The following is a 19,883-nucleotide window of genomic DNA, read 5'->3' on the forward strand; positions in this document are numbered from 1 at the left end:
GCTTTTCCATTTAAAAGGAGGGGTGGGAACCCAGAGAGAAACAAAGGATTCCCGCCTTGTGCCAAAGATATGAAAGGGGGTGGAACAGAACAAAGGTGGATGCCAGTCATGAGAAATCCTCTAGTTATCACCTGAGCTGGAACTAACAAGGACTGAAAGGGAAAGGGTTGGGCCCAGACTAGGAAGGAGTCTAAAAGTCTGTGAAAGTAGCTTATTGGAACATCTCTGAGGGTGAGATTTTATTTGTATTCAGTTTCTTAATGTATTAGGCTTAGATTTGCGTGTTTTGTTTTATTTTGCTTGGTCATGTACTTTGTTCGGTCTGTTATTACTTGGAACCACTTAAATCCTACTTTTTATACTTAATAAAATCACTTTTGTTTATTAATTGACCCAGAGTAAGTGATTAATACCTGGGGGAGCAAACAGCTGTGCAGATCTCTGTATCAGAGTTATAGAGGGTGGACAGCTTATGAGTTTACCCTGTAAATTTTATGCAGAGTAACATGGATTTATTTGGGGTTTGGATCCCCTTGGGAGCTGGGTGTCTGGGTGCTGGAGACAGGAGTACTTGCTGAGCTGTTTTCAGTTAAGTCTGCAGCTTTGGGGTGGTGGTTTGGACTCTGGCTCAACAAGGCAGGGTTCTGAAGTCCGAAACTGGCAGAGAAAACAGGCTCAGAGGTAATCTCAGCACATCAGGTGGCAGTCCCAAGGGGGTCTCCCTGACCGAACCCGTCCCAGTGTAATCTAGTGGTTGGAGAGGGCGAGTAACAATTAAGACTCCTGGGTGCAGCTCCTGCCACTGACTCACAGCAAGGCAGGTGACTTTCTGTCTCTCGGTTTCCCCATCTGTGAAACGGGGATAATGACCCTTCTCTCTCCAGCTAAGAGCTGTTGCTGGGGCCCCATTGAGCCACGGTGCGGCTGAGGGCTGAGCAGGCTCACGGCTGGTAATTACTCTTATTATTGCAGCCTACGCCGCTTCCCGGGGAGGGTGTGACCCGGGATGGGCTAGGGAGCTGCCAAGAGCCTCCGGAGTTGCTGGCGGAAGCAAAACAGGGCAATAAAGCCAGAGGGAAGAGCGAGGGAAAGCCTGGGAGACAAAAGAGGCCAAGGCTTTGGCAGGGGGGAGGGATAGCTCAGTGGTTTGAGCATTGGCCTGCTAAACCCCGGGTTGTGAGCTCAATCCTTGAGGGGGCCATTTAGAGATCTGGGGCAAAAATTGGGGATTGGTCCTGCTTCGAGCAGGGGGTTGGACTAGATGACTCCTGAGGTCCCTTCCAACCCTGATCTTCTATGATTCTGTGACCCGGGCTGCATTTGCCTGGGGGGGGGGGGGGTGGGCTGCGAGTCATCGCACCAAACTGCAAACCCAATGATGGGGAACCGCTTCAAGCTGCTCCCCCAGCTCCAGCACTTAGCTCTGCAGAGCTGATCCGGCTGGGGCAGGGGCCCTTCCCGGTGCCAGCGCCCGGCCAGAGGCTCCCCTGGCCGGGCAGGGAACCAAGGAGCCTGTTCGGGGCAGGGCGCAGCTTCTCCCCCCATATCAAACCCCAAGTGCAGCCCGCCCCTGCGCCCGGGCCCCATTGGCTACTTTGTAGCTAGCCCAGCGCTGCCATTGGCTGGCGGCTCCGTCAACCCCCCCCCTCCCCCGACTTCGCCTTGAATTTGAAACTTCGGGCTGCGCTGGGCTCGGGTTTCACCGCGGGGGGGCCGGGGAGCGGGACCCGGGAGCGCTGCCTGGGGCTCGCCGAGCTGCCGCTGGCCCCGTGACCCGGCTCCGCCCGGGGGCAGAGAGAGCCCGGGGGCGGGGGCCGCGGCGGACCGGACCCTGCGACCGGACCCTGCCGGCCGGGCAGCGGGACGGGCGCCGAGCTCCGCCGTCGGGCCGCGGGAGAGGGACGCGCATCCCCGCCGGGCCGGTGCCCGCCGGAGGCGGGTAAGTGCGGGGCGGCCCGGGAGGGACCGGACCGGACCGGACCGGGGGGCGGCCCGGGAGGGGTCGGGCTGGAGAACTGAGCCCTGGTTAAAGAGCCCCCCCCCGTCCCCCTCCGGGAATCGACCGGCGCAGCCCTGGGCCACGCGGCGGGCGTCTGGGACATTTCCCCGGCCAGGGCCTGCCCGCCCCCCCCCCAAGCTGGTCATCACCCTCCCGTCTGCCCACCTCCCCCTGGGCCTGCCCTCTTCCCCCCCCCCCCACCACCACACAGCTGGCCATCACCCTCCCGTCTGCTCGGCCCTGGGCCTGCCCTCTTCCCCCCCCCCCCACCACCACACAGCTGGCCATCACCCTCCCGTCTGCCCACCTCCCCCTGGGCCTGCCCTCTTCCCCCCCCCCACCACACAGCTGGCCATCACCCTCCCGTCTGCTCGGCCCTGGGCCTGTCCCCCGGCCCCCCCAGCTGGGCATCACCCTCTCGTCTGCCCCCCCCCCCCTGGCAAGGCTTGATCTGCAGGGTATCACCCCCCTTTCTTCCCCCAGGGCCTGCCCCATCCCCCCCAAGGCTAGGCCTCGTCCCCCCTCCATCCCCCTCCCCCATCCCTCGACAGGCATCCTCCCCTCCATCGGGCACCACACACACACATCCGGTCCAGGGCCTGCCCCACTGGGCATCATCCTCCCGCCTGTCCCCCGCCACCAGGGCTTGCCCCCCAGCTCCACCTTCTTTCTCTCTCCCCCCATGGCACAAGACCCTAATGGGCATCTCTTCATTCCTGCAGCACCAGCCTGTCCTGATATCTCTCCCTTGTCGCTCGGTGGCAGTGGGTATCTCCTCTCTCTGCCAGTGGGTCCTAGTTGGCCCGTATCTCACCTTCATGCCAGTGCTCTCTGTTCTCTCCCTGCATCCAGAGGCACCTCTCTGCTATCCTTAATGCTGGCCAATCTCTGGGGCGGGCAATGGGGATTTCGCCCCCTGTCCCCATGCCAGCAGGTTCTAGGAAGGCCCATCTCCCACCTCCTCAGAATCAGAGAGGGGGAAAGCCCCATTGCACAGTGCTCCCCGGTGTAGTGTCTGAATACCGGCAGTAACGGTTAATGCCCACTCCGAATGCTGCAGACTGTATGGGTCAGGGAGGATGATGTGGGATGCTGTCTTGTTCCCGATGTATGACCCCATCTACTAATATTTCCCTGGCCTGGGGTAACTAAAGGGGTAGGAGGGATGTTGATGCCACTTCAGGGCCCAGTGTTCCTGCAGCCCTTTCAACATGGCACCCACCAACTCCATTCTCCTGCCCAGATTTTTCAAGGGCTCAGCACCCATGACCGGGGGCAGGATTTGCCCAAGGCCTCAGCACTCAGCAGCTCTCCTTGGGGTCAGGTTTCCACCCAACACGCTGCACTCTTCTGAGCACCTGGCTGCTTACCTGGGCATCAAAGTGGGAGTGGAGCTCTACTGAAGATCTGGTTCCAGGGGAGTAAACTGTGTTGGTGCCGAGCAAGAGCACTGAAGTGCGACCCCAGTCCAAGGGGCAACCAGCCTGTCGCTGGGATTTGAGGAGGCAGTGATTGCTCAGAATCCGTTTCATTTATTGCCCCATGCCCTGAATGGCTTGATAGGATGGAAGAACAGAGAACAAAGCTTGTTCCTTGTTCAAAGCTTGTTCCTTGTGGTCTGTTGCCACTCAAGAAAGATCTTGGCGTCGTTGTGGATAGTTCTCTGAAAACATCCACTCAATGTGCAGCGGCAGTCAAAAAGCGAACAGAGTGTTGGGGATCATTAGGAAAGGGACAGATAATAAGACAGAAAATCTCATATTGCCTCTATATAAATCCATGGTACAGCCACATCTTGAATACTGCGGGCAGATGTGGTCGCCCCATCTCAAAAAAGATCTATTGGAATTGGAAAAGGTTCAGAAAAGGGCAACAAAAATGATTAGGAGTCTGGAACAGCTGTCATATGAGACAAGGTTAATCAGACTGGGACTTGTCAGCTTGGAAAAGAGTCAACTTAAGGGGGGATAAGATGGAGGTCTATAAAATCATGACTGGTGTGGAGAAAGTAAATAAGGAAGTGTTATTTACCTCTCATAACACAAGGACTAGGGGCCACCAAATTAAATGAATAGACAGCAGGTTCAAAACAAACAAAAGGAAGTATTTCTTCACACAACACACAGTCAACCTGTGGAACTCCTTGCCAGAGGATGTTGTGAAGGCCAAGACTATAACAGGTTCAAAAAAGAACTAGGTAAGTTCATGGAGGATAGGTCCATCAATGGCTATTAGCCAGGATGGGCAGGGATGGTGTCCCTAGCTTCTGTTTGCCAGAAGCTGGGAATGGGCGATAGTGGATGGATCACTTGATGATTCCCTGTTCTGTTCATTCCTTCTGGAGCACCTGGCACTGGCCACTGTCGGAAGACAGGATACTGGGCTAGATGGACCTTTGGTCTGACCCAGTATGGCCATTCTTATGTTCTTATCTAAAATCAGTGGTGTTTTCTGCTGGAACAGGTGACAGTGGGGCATGATTTGTCTTCTAAAGCCCCATCCACCAGTTTAAAAAAGCAGCTCAGTAGGAAGGGAAAGGAGCTGTCAAGGTTCCTCCCCCACTCTGAACTCTAGGGTACAGATGTGGGGACCTGCATGAAAAACCTCCTAAGCTTATCTTTACCAGCTTAGGTCAAAACTTCCCCAAGGTACAAAATATTCCACCCGTTGTCCTTGGACTGGCCGCTACCACCACCAAACTAATACTGGTTACTGGGGAAGAGCTGTTTGGACGCGTCCTTCCCCCCAAAATACTTCCCAAAACCTTGCACCCCACTTCCTGGACAAGGTTTGGTAAAAAGCCTCACCAATTTGCCTAGGTGACTACAGACCCAGATCCTTGGATCTTAAGAACAATGAACAATCCTCCCAACACTTGCACCCCCCCTTTCCTGGGAAATGTTGGATAAAAAGCCTCACCAATTTGCATAGGTGACCACAGACCCAAACCCTTGGATCTGAGAACAATGAAAAAGCATTCAGTTTTTTACAAGAAGACTTTTAATAAAAAATAGAAGTAAATAGAAATAAAGAAATCCCCCCTGTAAAATCAGGATGGTAGATATCTTACAGGGTAATTAGATTCAAAAACATAGAGAACCCCTCTAGGCAAAACCTTAAGTTACAAAAAAGATACACAGACAGAAATAGTTATTCTATTCAGCACAATTCTTTTCTCAGCCATTTAAAGAAATCATAATCTAACACATACCTAGCTAGATTATTTACTAAAAGTTCTAAGACTCCATTCCTGGTCTATCCCCAGCAAAGACCAGCATATAGACAGACACAGATCCTTTGTTTCTCTCCCTCCTCCCAGCTTTTGAAAGTATCTTGTCTCCTCATTGGTCATTTTGGTCAGGTGCCAGCGAGGTTACCTTTAGCTTCTTAACCCTTTACAGGTGAGAGGCGCTTTCCCCTGGCCAGGAGGGATTTCAAAGTGGTTTACCCTTCCCTTTATATTTATGACAGGAGCCATTTAACTCCTCTCTAAAATGATATTGCAGATTTAGAAGGGACTCCAAGAAGGGCAACACGAATTATCAACGGCCTAGAAAGTCTCTCCTATGAAGAGTGATTGAAAAGATTGGAACTGTTTGGTAGAGAGAGCATTGGACTGGGCCTGAGGAGACCTGGGCTCTATTCCCAGCCCTGCCACTGGCCTGCAGGGTGACCTTAGGCATACTACTTCCCCCTCTCTGTGCCTCCATTTCCCCATCTGTAAAATGGGGATAATGATGCTGACCTCCTTTGTAAAACACATGGAGATCTACTGCTGTATAAAGCTCTATAAAAGCTGAGGATTATTATTACGACCACCTTAGAGACTAGGCAAATAAAAGGGGATGTTATAAGATTCTATAATATAATGAATGGTCTAGAAACGATAGATTAGGAACATCTGTTCCTCCTGGTCTTTTAACACAAGACTTAGGGGATGTTCACTGAAATTAAAAGGTGGTAAATTCAAAACAGATGGACGGAACTACTTTTTCACACCAGACATAATTAGACTGTGGAACTCATTGCCACAAGAAGTCACGGAGACCAAGAACTTTGCAAGATTCAGAAAGAGATAACGAGTATATGTCATAGTTATTGCCAATACTTTTGGAAGGGATATTAAATTTCAGGGTTTAAGCCAATCGCTAACTATTAGAGATCAGGGTGAGAACTATGGTGAGAGGCAGATTACCCGACAGCTGCTGTGGTGGGTTCTTGCACCTCTCACACTGTGAGAGACAGGATGCTGGGTGAGATGGATTTTAGGTTGCATCCGAGAGTGCTGAAGGAATTGGCGGCTGTGATTGCAGAGCCACTGGCCATTATCTTTGAAAACTCGTGGCGAACCGGGGAAGTCCCGGATGACTGGAAAAAGGCTAATGTGGTGCCAATCTTTAAAAAAGGGAAGAAGGAAGATCCTGGGAACTACAGGCCAGTCAGCCTCACCTCAGTCCCTGGAAAAATCATGGAGCAGGTCCTCAAAGAATCAATCCTGAAGCACTTGCATGAGAGGAAAGTGATCAGGAACAGCCAGCATGGATTCACCAAGGGAAGGTCATGCCTGACTAATCTAATCGCCTTTTATGATGAGATTACTGGTTCTGTGGATGAAGGGAAAGCAGTGGATATATTGTTTCTTGACTTTAGCAAAGCTTTTGACACGGTCTCCCATAGTATTCTTGTCAGCAAGTTAAGGAAGTATGGGCTGGATGAATGCACTATAAGGTGGGTAGAAAGCTGGCTAAATTGTCGGGCTCAACGGGTAGTGATCAATGGCTCCATGTCTAGTTGGCAGCCGGTATCAAGTGGAGTGCCCCAAGGGTCGGTCCTGGGGCCGGTTTTATTCAATATCTTCATAAATGATCTGGAGGATGGTGTGGATTGCACACTCAGCAAATTTGCGGATGATACTAAACTGGGAGGAGCGGTAGATACGCTGGAGGGGAGGGATAGGATACAGAAGGACCTAGACCAATTGGAAGATTGGGCCAAAAGGAATCTGATGAGGTTCAATAAGGATAAGTGCAGGGTTCTGCACTTAGGTCGGAAGAACCCAATGCACAGCTACAGACTAGGGACCGAATGGCTAGGCAGCAGTTCTGCGGAAAAGGACCTAGGGGTGACAGTGGACGAGAAGCTGGATATGAGTCAGCAGTGTGCCCTTGTTGCCAAGAAGGCCAATGGCATTTTGGGATGTATAAGTAGGGGCATAGCGAGCAGATCGAGGGACGTGATCGTTCCCCTCTATTCGACATTGGTGAGGCCTCATCTGGAGTACTGTGTCCAGTTTTGGGCCCCACACTTCAAGAAGGATGTGGATAAATTGGAGAGAGTCCAGCGAAGGGCAACAAAAATGATTAGGGGACTGGAACACATGAGTTATGAGGAGAGGCTGAGGGAGCTGGGATTGTTTAGCCTGCAGAAGAGAAGAATGAGAGGGGATTTGATAGCTGCTTTCAACTACCTGAAAGGGGGTTCCAAAGAGGATGGCTCTAGACTGTTCTCAATGGTAGCAGATGACAGAACGAGGAGTAATGGTCTCAAGTTGCAGTGGGGGAGGTTTAGATTGGATATTAGGAAAAACTTTTTCACTAAGAGGGTGGTGAAACACTGGAATGCGTTACCTAGGGAGGTGGTAGAATCTCCTTCCTTAGAGGTTTTTAAGGTCAGGCTTGACAAAGCCCTGGCTGGGATGATTTAACTGGGAATTGGTCCTGCTTCGAGCAGGGGGTTGGACTAGATGACCTTCTGGGGTCCCTTCCAACCCTGATATTCTATGATTCTATGATAGGTCTTACCCTGACTGTCAATTTCTGTGTTCCTGATCTCATGAGTAACATCATATATGTCTCTAGCACCTTCCATTCAAGGACTTTATCGCTCTTTCCAAAGAACTAACCCTCTTAGTCCCTCTGAGCAGCATCACCCCATTTTACAGATAGGGAAACTGAGGCACAGAGAGGGGCAGTGACTTGCCTGAGGTCACCCAGCAGGTCAGTGGCAGAGCTGGGAATAAACCCGAGGGCTCCAGAGTCTAATAACCACTGGACCATCAGTTTGCTTAAAAGCAAACTTATAAATGCAGCAAGCCTAGAACACAGCTTGTAAATGTTGTTGTTCATTATTTGCAACACAGTCACACGTAGATCAGGGACCCACGGCCCTTGGCATAGTCCAGCGGTAAGTTACGCAGTCCTGGCTTGTGTTCAGTTTTATGTCAAAAAACGAGATGGGGAATGAGACCAACAGAACAGTGTGGACAAGGGGGTAACAGTGAAACCGGCAAGAGTTGCACCATGACTGCTCGCCACCTGCCCAGCCAGCCACCCCATTAGACCCAACTTGGGGTGCACCTACCACAAGCTTCCCCCCCGCCTCATGAGAATCTTTCTTTGTTTCGAAAGTGGCTTAATATTTGCAATGATCCTTTTAGAGGCGCAGACCCCGTCAGCTGGGAGCATTCAGTGTGCCAGTCAGCTGAGACTTCTCCGCATGGGGGCTTGAAAGCTTTCTTCCTGATGAGCCTCCTTAATCACCATCCTCCTGAGCAAGGAAGGGAGGAAGTTGCTCCAGAAGAGAGAACTGCTGAGCTGAGCTCGACAAGGAAGGGAGGTAGCCGAAAGCAAGAGAGAGGCCTCAAAATAACTCTCCCTTCCTTATCCTTGCTCCATTCTGGGACAGAGCATGATCCATCCGGTCCTGCTTCCTGCCTCTCCCAGGGAATTATGCCCAAAGCTGGAAGGATGCTGCTGTGATGGGAGCAAGCACACTGAGGGCCAGTGGAAAGGTACCTTAAGGTGGATGGAAGCACCCCTTCCCTCCAAGAATCTCCCCTCCCTGTATTCAGGGAGCTTTCCCAGCCAATGTAGAACTGGCCTATGCTGGTCCTGCTCCCTGGCCCTGATGTAGGAGCAGGTTGGGGGCACAGCCAAGTGCCCTGTATCACAGGTAGTCTCTATTTCTCAGGGCCTGCTGAGGGCTGTGGGAAAGGGTGTGTAAGTCACAGCAGGCCCAGGCCTCCTCTACTGGGACCAGGCAGGATCCTGTACAGGGCATGCAATGGTGACATAAAGCATCCCTATCTCCAGTGCAGGAACGGAGTAACTGAGGCTCAGGCTACAACAGGGCACAATCTGTCCCTGTCCTCGGATGCCCCAGGAACCTCTCAGACTCCCTCTGTTGAGTGGCAACATCATGTGATCCGTTCCCAGTCCCAGGCATCGTTGCCATAATATTCCAGAGCGCGGGAAGGGGCAGTCTCTGTATACACCAGGCTCAGCTAGCTCGGATCACCATTACTGCCACCTCCAGGACTTCCTCCTTCTGTCCTCCTTATATCCCTCAGCCTTTTCTGGGGGAGCTGATTGGAGCCCCAGTGATCAGAGTGCTGGCTCACCAGGCTGGTCCCAGCACTCTGTCACCTGGGAGCTACATGAATAGCTCAGATCTGTCGAAAGTTCTTATCCCATGTCCTCACAAGTATCTGAGTGACTCCGATAGGTGGATTGTCTCCTTACAGGGATACATTTGAGCTGTGAGTCTAGAGCCAGAGCCAGGGTTCTGGTTCAGGCTCATCTCTGGTTTTTGCACTGAGTTGGCTATTTCCCAGTCGGAACAGAATTATTAGTGACTGTGGCCTATTACAAAGAAGAAACCCTAAGATCTATTTCAGATGGCTTCTGGTTTCCGCCCTGCTGTGTCTGTTGGCTTCCTGCCACTCCTAATCAGTTCCACGCTTGGGAGCAGCGAGGGGCCGACGGGGGGGCTGGAGAGCTGAGAAAGGCTGTTTGGGAGATTCTGTGAAATGAATTGGCAAGTTCTCAGTCCGGCTCTGAACATCCCGGTGTCCAGCTTACAGCAGTCACAGCTGATGGGCCTCAGCAAGAGAAACCAAAGAACATCCTAGCCATCTGAAATCCCAGAGTATGCCCCACAGCCATGCTGGTGGCAGGGGGACCTTCCATTGCCACTGCTGGGTGGCTAATTAAAGGCGCTCAGGGCTCTCTGTGCCGCAGAGGGTCAGGAACCTCAAGGGCCTTTTACAATAACTCATTAGCACTTCCCTTTATGCTGCATAGCCAGCTGTCCCCTAATAAATTCCCCGCTGCCTGGCTGGGGCCTGCACCTGGGACGTTGGGGGCCAGAGCAACGGCAGGGGTGAGCAGCAGGAGGCCTGGCCAAGGCAGCCCTGAGTCAGGCCAGTTTCCCAGTGTCATAGCCCTATGCTTTTGGGGCCTGGACTGAGGCCTCGCGAACTCATTTCACAGCATCCAGTGAACAGTGTTTCTCCACCCGTGGGCCTTGCAGCAGTGAGAGGCCCAGCTTGCACCAAGAGGCAAAACCGCCCATGTTCCCGGAATAGAGTCTCACGTCTTCTCCCCCGGTCCCAGCCCAACCAGGACCCTTTCCCTGTAAGCAATTTGGGGAAGGGGCCGTCTCTGTGTTCCGTGTCTGAACAACGCCGAGCACCACTGGGGGCCCTGGTCTACGACTCCGGTGCCTCTGTGCCACCACCATGCAGCCGGTAATAACAGTGACGCTGGGCCGGCATGGTGCTATAAATGGGATAGGCCACCGCTGTGTGTACACATGTCTGGGCTTGTGTGGCTCACCGGATTCCTGCTTCCTTCGTCGGGGAGAGGGTCTTTACGCAGTAGCTTCCGTCTCCTTCTCCTCCTTGGACCCACCCGCTGTGCACACAGTCTGCCTCCCGGGCGGAGGTTGCTTGGCTACTGATCAACTCTTACATTTGGCCACTTCAGGAAAAACTCCTGCAAAGGGCCTGACTTGTTTCTCCAGCAGCTGGTAGATGTTAGCGATGGGGCTGCTGGGGAAGTTGTAGCTATCAAGGCCGTTTGCGCCCATGGCAACAGGTAACAACAGAGGCTGCAGGAGATGAGGTACTACTTTAATTATTTATTCCCCCACCCTCAAACACCACTAAAAGTCAGGCCTGGGAGGGTGAGATCCTGACGCCTGTCAGAACAGTGCTGCCAAGGGCATCTGGAGTTGGCTGATGTAGGGGGTGTTACCTAATGGTTAGAGCTGGTGACTCCATGGGCTTGCTGTGTGTGGTTACGTCACTTCACTCTTCTCTTTCCCATTCTTTAATGGTCGTATTAACGCTTCCCTGGGGTGGCAACGCTTCCCTGGGGTGGCTGTGAAGCTTAATTAAATTAGTGTCCGTTAGCGGCTCTGAGAACTGCTGGGTGGTACGGCAGGGCAGAGCCACAGGAAGAGAAGCAAAAGAGAAGGACAGTTGTTGAAATTCCTTCACCCCTTTACAGAGCCTGGCTGACTTCCCGCAAACTCGGGCAGAAGTTTAAATGTGTGTGTATAAGGGATAGCCCTTGTGCAGCTCTGCACCCCTTTGGGATGCCCTCTGCACAGGGGATTTTCCACTTACTTCAAGGTCCCTTTGTGCTGCCAGGGTGGCATAAAGGGGCCTCCGTGTGACTAAGAACCAGACCCAAGCAGGGTGCCTTGCCCCAGTGTAGACAAGATAATGGCACAGTGAAGCACAGCGCACCGGATTGCTTTGCTCCTGTCCGGCTCTGGCGTGAAAGGCCGCTCTCCAGCAGACCCAGGTTAGGCCCTCGGGCAGCGAGGCGTTCCTGCCATGCTTGCTTTCCACCGCGCTGGCAGGGGAATGGTGGAAGAGCTGAGTTCCGGGGCAGTCAGGGAGCATCTCAATCCACTCCGCAACCAGCTGGACAGATGCCACTCCCGCTGTTTAACGTGCCCTCTGAGCGGAGAACTTTTGCACCAGAGGAAACTTGACTGCAAGTTATAAATCCAGGCAAAACCGGAGGGGTGGGGGTTCTATGGGTATGCGAACGTGGCCCTAACAAGCGCCAGGAGGAGAAGGTGCCTGTCTGCTCTGTTCTCCTCTCCTCTTTCCACATGCTGTACGCTCTCTCTCCATGCTGACCCATAAATTATTAAAGCGCCTTTGTGCTGCTCTATGAAATATTCATCCCGCCATCAAGGGAGCGGTGGGTGGGTGTTCGGCGGGAGAAGGGGAACGGCTAACAGTTGCTCCAGTAATTGAGACCAGCATCGTCAGGAGTGGAAGCAGTGCAGGTGCGCAGTGTCTGGAAGAAATGCCGGGGGGAGAGAGTAGCGAGGGGCAGAGTGGGAAATAACAAATCATCACCTCCGCTCCCTTCCCAGCTTGTGGAATGGGAGCGGGCTGGGCTCAGGCTCTGAAGCCCACTCCCCGCGGAGCCGTGATGATAGCAGAGGCCCCTGGGAGGACAGAGTGGCCTGAGTTGGATGTGGCGCTGCAAATTGGCTTCCTGCACACACCTGTATGTTTCAGTTTTGCCTAATCCCTTTCAAATGTCACCAGCCTCCGCTGGGTGCGGACAGGATGCCAGTGTTTTCAGAGTCACGAAGTGCCTGTTTTCTGATTCGTCACAGGTGGATGCTTTTAAACCATCGGGCCTGATTCGGCCCTCGCTTCCGCTGGCAGCTGCGGGAGTTATTCCTGATGTACACCGCTCTTGGGGATAGGGGGCCGGGGGCGGGGATCAGGCTTTATCTCAGTTACATGTACCCACAGAAGAAGGCTTGTGTCAGCATCTGAGGAGCAGGCGGGGCTGAGGGAACCGTGAAGCTGTCACCGGATGTGCCATGTTGTTTATGGGAGAACTGAAATGCTCATCTGCCATTGCAGGCCTGCGGTGCGCATCATCCCCGATGAAAGGGTTAAAACTCAGACCTGGTCTAAATAGCTGCAACACTGCTGAGGTCAAGGGAGATTCTTAGTCCAGGGCTGCGTTTGTCTCTACGCCAGGTCCTCTGTGTTTGATCAGCCAGGGAAATCTGATTCTGATGCTGTGTGGTATCTAGCTTGGTCAGGTCACTGCTGTCACTTGATATCTGGGGGTGGCATTTGGTGATGCTCTCTCCGCTGCATGCCCTTCAATTAAGCTCTTCCTAAAAGTCAGTTTGTTTTTTTTTCCCTCCCTGCGAGTTGCCCTTGCTGCAGAGCTGCAAACTCACTCTGCGCCGGGTGCCAACTTCACATTTGCAAATGAACCCGTTTGTAACTGCCTTGTGTTCAGAACCCCTTCATGATAGCTGGGAAGGGACTATCCGTGGCTTGGGGCCGAGAGGAACAGGTACAGAAAGGATCCCTGTGGATGAACGGTGTTAACTGGATTTATCTTTGCCCACAGCAGGGTGTATCTGCTGGCTTCCCCCTACTTTTCATGTCTAGTTCAAGCTTCTTGTTCTTCCCTTTAAGGCTTTGCATGAAGCCGCTTCTGCTTATCTCTCTGCTGTGGTCTCTTGCTGCTCCCTGTTGCTCTGATGATGAATCCGTCTTACCATCCCTTCCCCCACCCTGGTCTTTGTGCCTCCTTCCATGCCCACGCGTGAGGCATGAATTGCTCCAGGTGCCTGGCCCTTCCTCGTTCCAATCCCGCCTATCACCAGGTCCCTCAGCGCTCACTTCTGGCAGCGAACCCCACTGAATCAAAGCCAAAGACATGCTTCGGTGCAGAGCCAGGCTGCCAGATCAACATCAGTGAACAGCTAACATGGTTCATGCCATCCAGCGAGGCAAGGAAAGCAGCTCACTACTCTGCTGTAGGTAGCAGTGGCTGAATCCTCGACGCAGGAGAGAAACTGAATCCTGAATTTGAGCATTCCATCTTGCCTTGGAAGGTCTGTCTGTATATTAAGGTACTTGCCTGGTCCTCATCACCATAGTATTTGAGCACCTCACAATCTTTATTTATCCTCACAACACCCCTGCAAGGTAGGGAATTGCTATTTCCCATTGTGCATATGGAGAAACTGAGGCACGGCATGACTAATGGGATGCAATTGCAACATGGGTAGGCCTGTTGCACTAGCTGGCTAAAGATAGCAGTGTAGCTGCCCAAGTACAGTCCCACCCAGGACCCTAAGTATTGTCCCAGGGGGCTGGCTCCCTGCTCTGCACATTGCAACCTGGCTATGACCCTTCTGCACCAGGCCTGTGACCCACCTAAAAACCTTCCTGCAACCCCTTGGTGAGTCGTGACCCACTGCTTGGGAAGCAACTCTTGGCCGCAGACTTTCTGCGTGACCTTGGGCGAGCAGAGAATTGAGCTTTGGTTTCCTGCATCGTAGGAGTGCAACCAAACCACTGAGCCATCCTTCCTCACGGTCACAATGGGGTGTCAAGGCTCCCAACTGCAGGAGAGAGATCTGAGAGAACTTCAGGGGTCTGGAAGAGAAGGGAAAGCGGAGAAGTCTGTGGTCTTGGACGCTGCATCCTCAGCCCCATGACCATTGCCCCATCCTTCCTCTGGACAGAAGCAGAGCCTTGCTCCATTTCCCACAGCCGTGTCACAGACCGAACGGCACTTTCAGAGGCTGTTGTGGTTTTTTTAGAGGTGTTTTCAAACTCCAGCAGAGCTGGAAGCATGAGTGACAGGAAGGAAATCTGCTGGTTTATTTCCGTCTCTAACTTGTGCTGGGGCAAAACTGCCTCTTTCTCTGTCGGCTGATAAAGCAGCGCCGAGGTGAACAATGGAACAAGTAGGAGGCTCTGCGTGACGGGCTAATCTGAGCAGGAAAAGTCTCATTTGAGGGAAGTCTCCAGTCACTCGTTAAACGGTAGCATCTGCCCAACGGGAAGTGAGCCATGTTGTTGGGGGGGGGGGGCGGGGGAGCACGTTGAGAGGATAGTAACGGATTAGCAGGAGAGAGAGGTTCGGCACGAGGGAAGGAGTATGAATTAATTAATTCATTCCCCAAGTCCGGGGTGATGCTGCCGAGTCCCGTTTAGAGCCCCCTGGCTTCCTACACACACCTGGAGCGATCCTTAGAACTGGATGAACCATGGCTCTCTGGAGAGGAGATTAGACTGGCACTGGAGAGACCTGAGCTCCTGGCTCTGTAGCTGGCCGGCGGGGTGACCTGAAGCTGATTGCTCCCTGAGACGCAAGGGAAATGAGCAGCGGAAGTGAGACGAGGTTTGGAAAACGTGACCTGTAAGGAAAGGTTGAAACGCTGGGCCTGTTCGCTCTAGGGAAGAGAAGGCCGAGGCCGGGGGACGTGATAAATATGTAAAAGGTTGCTATAGAGAGGACGGTGACCAACAGTTCTCTGTGTTCACCGAGGGTAGGACGAGAGGATGTCACCTTAGTTCGAAGCAGGAGAGACTGAGGTTGGATATTAAGGTAAACTTTCTAACTCAGAGGGTCGTTAAGCTCTGGAACAGATGACCTAGAGGGGTTGTGGAATCCCCATCGCTGGAGGTATTTAAGAAGAGGTTGGACTAACCCCCGTCGGGGATGGTCTAGGGTTATTTGGTCCTGGCTCAGTGTGGGGGGGCTGGACTAAATGACTTCTCAAGGGCCCTTCCAGCCCTCCATTGCAACGATTCCATTTCTCTCCGTCTCAGTGATACTTGCCTTCTACAGCGCTTTGAGATCTGTGGCTGAACAGTGCTATGTAAGAGCCAGGCATTGTTAAATTAATAGTGCGAGGGAGTGTTATGTGGTGCTTGTTGCCATGGTTGCTTACAGGGATGTCTGGGTGTTGCGGGCTCTTTAGAGACGGTTCCCTTTGCTGGGCATTTCCTTGTTTTTAAAGGATTGTGTGGGTGGAGGTTGTACTTAGCCAACCTCAGCTGACAAAGGTTTTGGTGTGGGAATTTCTATTTATATGGGTGCCTTTCATGATCCCGAGGCACTTTGCAAACTGCCGGCACACAGCAGCACTGAAATGCAGCCACCTCTGGGGTGAAGCCACTGGCTGGATGGATAAGGCATCAGCAGGTTGGAAAGAGCAGACATTTTGGGCAACGACAGGGACGCAAACCCTTACTCTCCCAGAAAAGCCCCTGGGAAGTGTAATGTCTGTGCAGAGCAGAGAGGATCTCCGCTGGTAAGGTCGCATGCTCAGAAACATGCCCGATTCATTTTCTCTTCTGCGGCTCACGTTCAGTTCTGCGGCCTGGGCTCTGCAGGAAGTCAAGCTAGAGTCTCAAAATGGTCCCTTTAAAAGCCCAGCTTCGCTCTGCTCTGAAAGGACAACTGGGTAAGTCAGCCCCACATCTTTTAGGCCAAGGCCTTGAGCTGTGACCAGGGATTTTGGAAGCCCCAGCTTTTTGGGGGTGCTCGGTTTGAGACACCATAAAGGGGCCTGATTTTCCCAAAGTTCTGAGCACTTTCAGGTCCAGAGAGAGTCAGTGGGAACTGGGGATACCCAGGGTGCCTCAAATGATTCCTCTGCGAAACCAGGGGAAATTAGGGCCGTACGGTTTCTGGGTCTCAGTTCTGCCATCTGTGAAATGGGGATCAGGCCAGTGTAAGAAGGCTTCCACCACAGAGAAATAGATGTCTAGCCAACCTTCTCCCCACTGCCATCTCTCCTAAGGCAGCTGCTCAGAGCTGTCACATCACTACACTTGCTCACTCAACTTGGGTCGTCTGTCTTTGGAAAGATCCCTGGACGAAAAGACACTGGCAGACAGCAGAGCTGCCCTACCGGGGCCACGGCCACAGCAAAGCTAACTGCAGCCTCCCACGAGCAGGGGAAGTTAACTTTCTGAAATGCAGGTGCTAAATCATAGCCCCTGTACTGCCGCCCACACCCGATTGAGCAGCTCTGTTTCTCTCTCGCTTGCTTTCTCTCTCCTCTATCGCAAGTGCCCTCTCTCTCGGCACCAACTTCTCTCTCGTATGCCTGTCCTGTTAGGAGGATGCCTGCAGCTCCAGCTCCAGCCTCACGCTGTTAAAATCAATGTTTTCACATAAAAGGAAATACTTGCAAACCTTTGTGTTTTCCAAAGGGTTGTAAATAACGCTGCGTGGAACATCGTGTAATAGTACAGGTTTTGACTGCTCTATTACTGCTCGCTTAATTTATACCCTCCTTAAGCCTGGGCCAGCCTTTCCATGAATGCCCCCAATTTGCAGGGGTTTAGAACTTGCAATGGAAAATTCCCAGCTGGCTGGGGCTCGCTGCACTGGCTTCCACCAGCACCTTTGTCATCCGGCCTGGGGCAGTTCTCCTTAGCTGTATGAGGAACTGATTCAGAGTCACCAGTTCTATTAGCTGGACTATTGTTCCCATGTAAATCCTAGGATGACAATGATCTTGTGTGATGGTCTACTCTAAAGCACCTTCCACTGGATGATCTCAAAGCACTTTATAAACCTGAGCTAACTATCTTTCCCCCCCCATGTCAAGTAGGTAAGTGTAGCAGGGTGCTGCTGCAAAAGCACCTAATTAGCCCCTGCTCAGCCAGCTCCAATCAAGAGAAATAGATTGGGGCTGGTGTAACAGGCATGATGCCTGGCCTGGGGAGTTGCTCCATGGACCTGTGGGCCTGACAAGCCAGCAGTTATAAGGGCTGGGAGCCAGTATGAAGGGGGGCTGCCAGGAGAACGGGCAGTCTCCTGGCTGTGGGCTGACTTCTTGGGAAGGAGGGAACTAACCCTGTAAGCCTTGTACATAGCTCAACACTGGCGGTGGCAGAACTGTGTGTGTAAATAAAGACACGGGTGCTGCATAACAGGAAGCCTCTCTGGGCTTTCTTGGGGCAGTCAGCAGGCCCCAGGAAGAGGGGTGGGCAGAGGACCCTGTTACAGTAAGTATTATTAGTCCCAATTTACAGATGAAGAAACTGAGGCACACTGAAGTGAAGTGACTGCCAAGAAATGTACGGCAGAGCTAGGAATGGAATCAAGGTCCCCTAACTCCAAATTCAGTGCTTTAACCACTAGACTATGCTCCCTCCTTTAATCACAGTCTGTTGTTTTGCTACAAACAGCAGTGTGCCCTAGTGGAGAGGACTAGGATGCAGGAGACCTGGTTTCAATTCCTGCCACGCACCTTGTGCCACTCTGTGCCTCAGTTTCCCCATCTGTAAAGTTGGGATAATGATACTGCCCTCCTTTGTAAAGTGTTTGGTGGTCCACAGCTAAGAGTTAGGATTTATAATCCATAGCACCTGTGTCCTCAGTCCCTGCCCCTTTTTGAATGACTCCATTTCCGCTGACCAGTAAAGCCCTCGCAACCCCAGTTTTCGTGTTACTCAAAACCTTTGAGATGTGCATTTTCAGCAAGGGCTAGTGATTCTGGGGGCCCCCTGGAGACACCTTAAAGAGGCCTGACTTTCAGAGAGCAAGTGCCGAAAGCTTAAAGTACAAATATTAAAGTGCACGATTCCGGAGGGTAAACGTTTGAAACTGGATTATTTAGGAAAGGGAGACACTGAAAATGCTTCCAAGCAATCGATTTATGAATGGCTTCACCCCAGTGGCCTGGATTACCTCCCCATACTGTATGATCTGTATTATCGTAGCGCCTGGTGAGCGCTTGTCATTGACCAGGACCCATTTGTGCTCAGAGCTGTACAAACATAGACTGCCTCTTATGTGTTTTTCCTCATATACACACAATGGCTGTGGCCAAAGTCCCAGAATAACTTCCCTCTAAGCAGAGCTTTCCCAAAGCCAGCGCTGTAATTTTTGCCCATCAGGTCAACGCATTGAAACACATATTTTTATTTATTGTTACAACAGCAGCTAGACCTTCCAACCAAGATCAAGGCCCCGTTGTGCTAGGTCAGGGCTGGGCAAACTTTTTGGCCTGAGGGCCACATCGAGGTGCTAAAACTGTATGGAGGGCCGGGTAGGGAACTCTGTGCCTCCCCAAACAGCCTGGCCCCCGTCCCCTGACTGCCCCCATCAGAACCCCTGACCCATCCAATCCCCCCTGCTCCTTGTTCCCTGACTCCCCCCAGCCCCGAGGACCCCACCCCCATCCAACCCCCACCTGCTCCCTGGCTGCCCCAACCTCTATCCCCACCCCCGCCCCCTGACAGGCCACCCGGGACTCCCACGCCTATCCAACCCCTCCCCCTGTTCCCCATGCCCCGCTGGCGGCACGGCGAGCTGAGGCTGCGGGGGAGGGGGTACAGCAGGGGCAGGGCCGGGAGCTCAAGGGCTGGGCAGGTCGGTCCCATGGGCCAGATGTGGCCCGCAGGCCATAGTTTGCCCACCTCTGTGATAGGTGCTGTAAACACACATGACAGACAAGGGGCGGGCAAAAGGAAGGATTGTTACCCATATTTTGCCAATGGGGAAACTGAGGCACAGAGCAAGTCAGTGACTGTCACACAGGGAGCTTGTGGCAGAGCTGGGACTTAAACTCCGATCGCTTGAGCCAATGAAAGCGCCAAACCAAATTTGTTCAGATTCAGCGTAAACAGGTCCCACCATATGGAAACAGCTGCATCACCGACCTGCTTCTCTTTCCCATCTGTCCTAACATGAGAGCTTGTTGTTACGATGGTCTGTAGTGTGTTGCTGTTCCAGGCAGGATGAATCCCAGCACCTGTGTTGCTTCATTCACTTGTTTCAGTCTCTAACACAATCACTGGCTAAGTGGCTCGGTTTGTGTTTGTGAGTCCTAGGCAGGTCTTGTAACCTGTCTCTCGGTCTTTCTCTTGCCTGAATTGCTGCATTCATCTGTGTGCAGCCATCAGCTAAGCTGATAACCTTGCTTATGAGCTCCTCACTTCTTTCTTCTTTGGTGGGCTTGCAAGAATCAAATTCCCTCACGCAGCGCCGGTGGGGCGCGCAGGAGACTCGGTCCCTGAGTAATGGTGAGCACAGGTTATCATCCAGCCAGGAAACTGAATCGGTTCCAGAATCCAAACTCTGGCATAGCAGGGAGCCGGAGAAATCAAGTGCTTTGATGTGCTTTGAGAAACACAAAAGGAAACCAGCAGGAGTGCTGCTCTCTGGCAGCTTGCAGGGACTGAACAAAATTATATCAGCAAACGTGGCTTATAATGTTACCCACTCTCGGGGTGTGAGCTCTGCTGTGCTAAAGAGCTGCTCACCAGCCACACGTTGACCAACAAGTG

At 52.5% G+C, this 19,883-nt stretch overlaps 1 protein-coding gene across 3 annotated transcripts in view; it reads left to right on the plus strand.

Moving 5' to 3' along the window:
- Positions 1–1,670: 1,670 nt before the first annotated feature.
- Positions 1,671–19,883, plus strand: part of TNFAIP8L1 (TNF alpha induced protein 8 like 1) — a 28,969-nt gene continuing 10,756 nt past the window's right edge. The window contains exon 1 of one of the 3 annotated variants that reach the window (XM_073324273.2): positions 1,671–1,939. The gene's annotated coding sequence lies outside the window, so the exon portion shown is untranslated. Of the gene's footprint in view, positions 1,940–13,305; positions 13,694–14,658; positions 15,181–19,883 lie in introns of those variants that run through there. The other 2 variants (XM_078850598.1, XM_073324275.2) reach the window with 2 other exon arrangements.

The sequence above is a fragment of the Lepidochelys kempii genome, chromosome 25, assembly GCF_965140285.1.
Source record: "Lepidochelys kempii isolate rLepKem1 chromosome 25, rLepKem1.hap1, whole genome shotgun sequence".
NCBI lineage: Eukaryota > Metazoa > Chordata > Testudines > Cheloniidae > Lepidochelys > Lepidochelys kempii.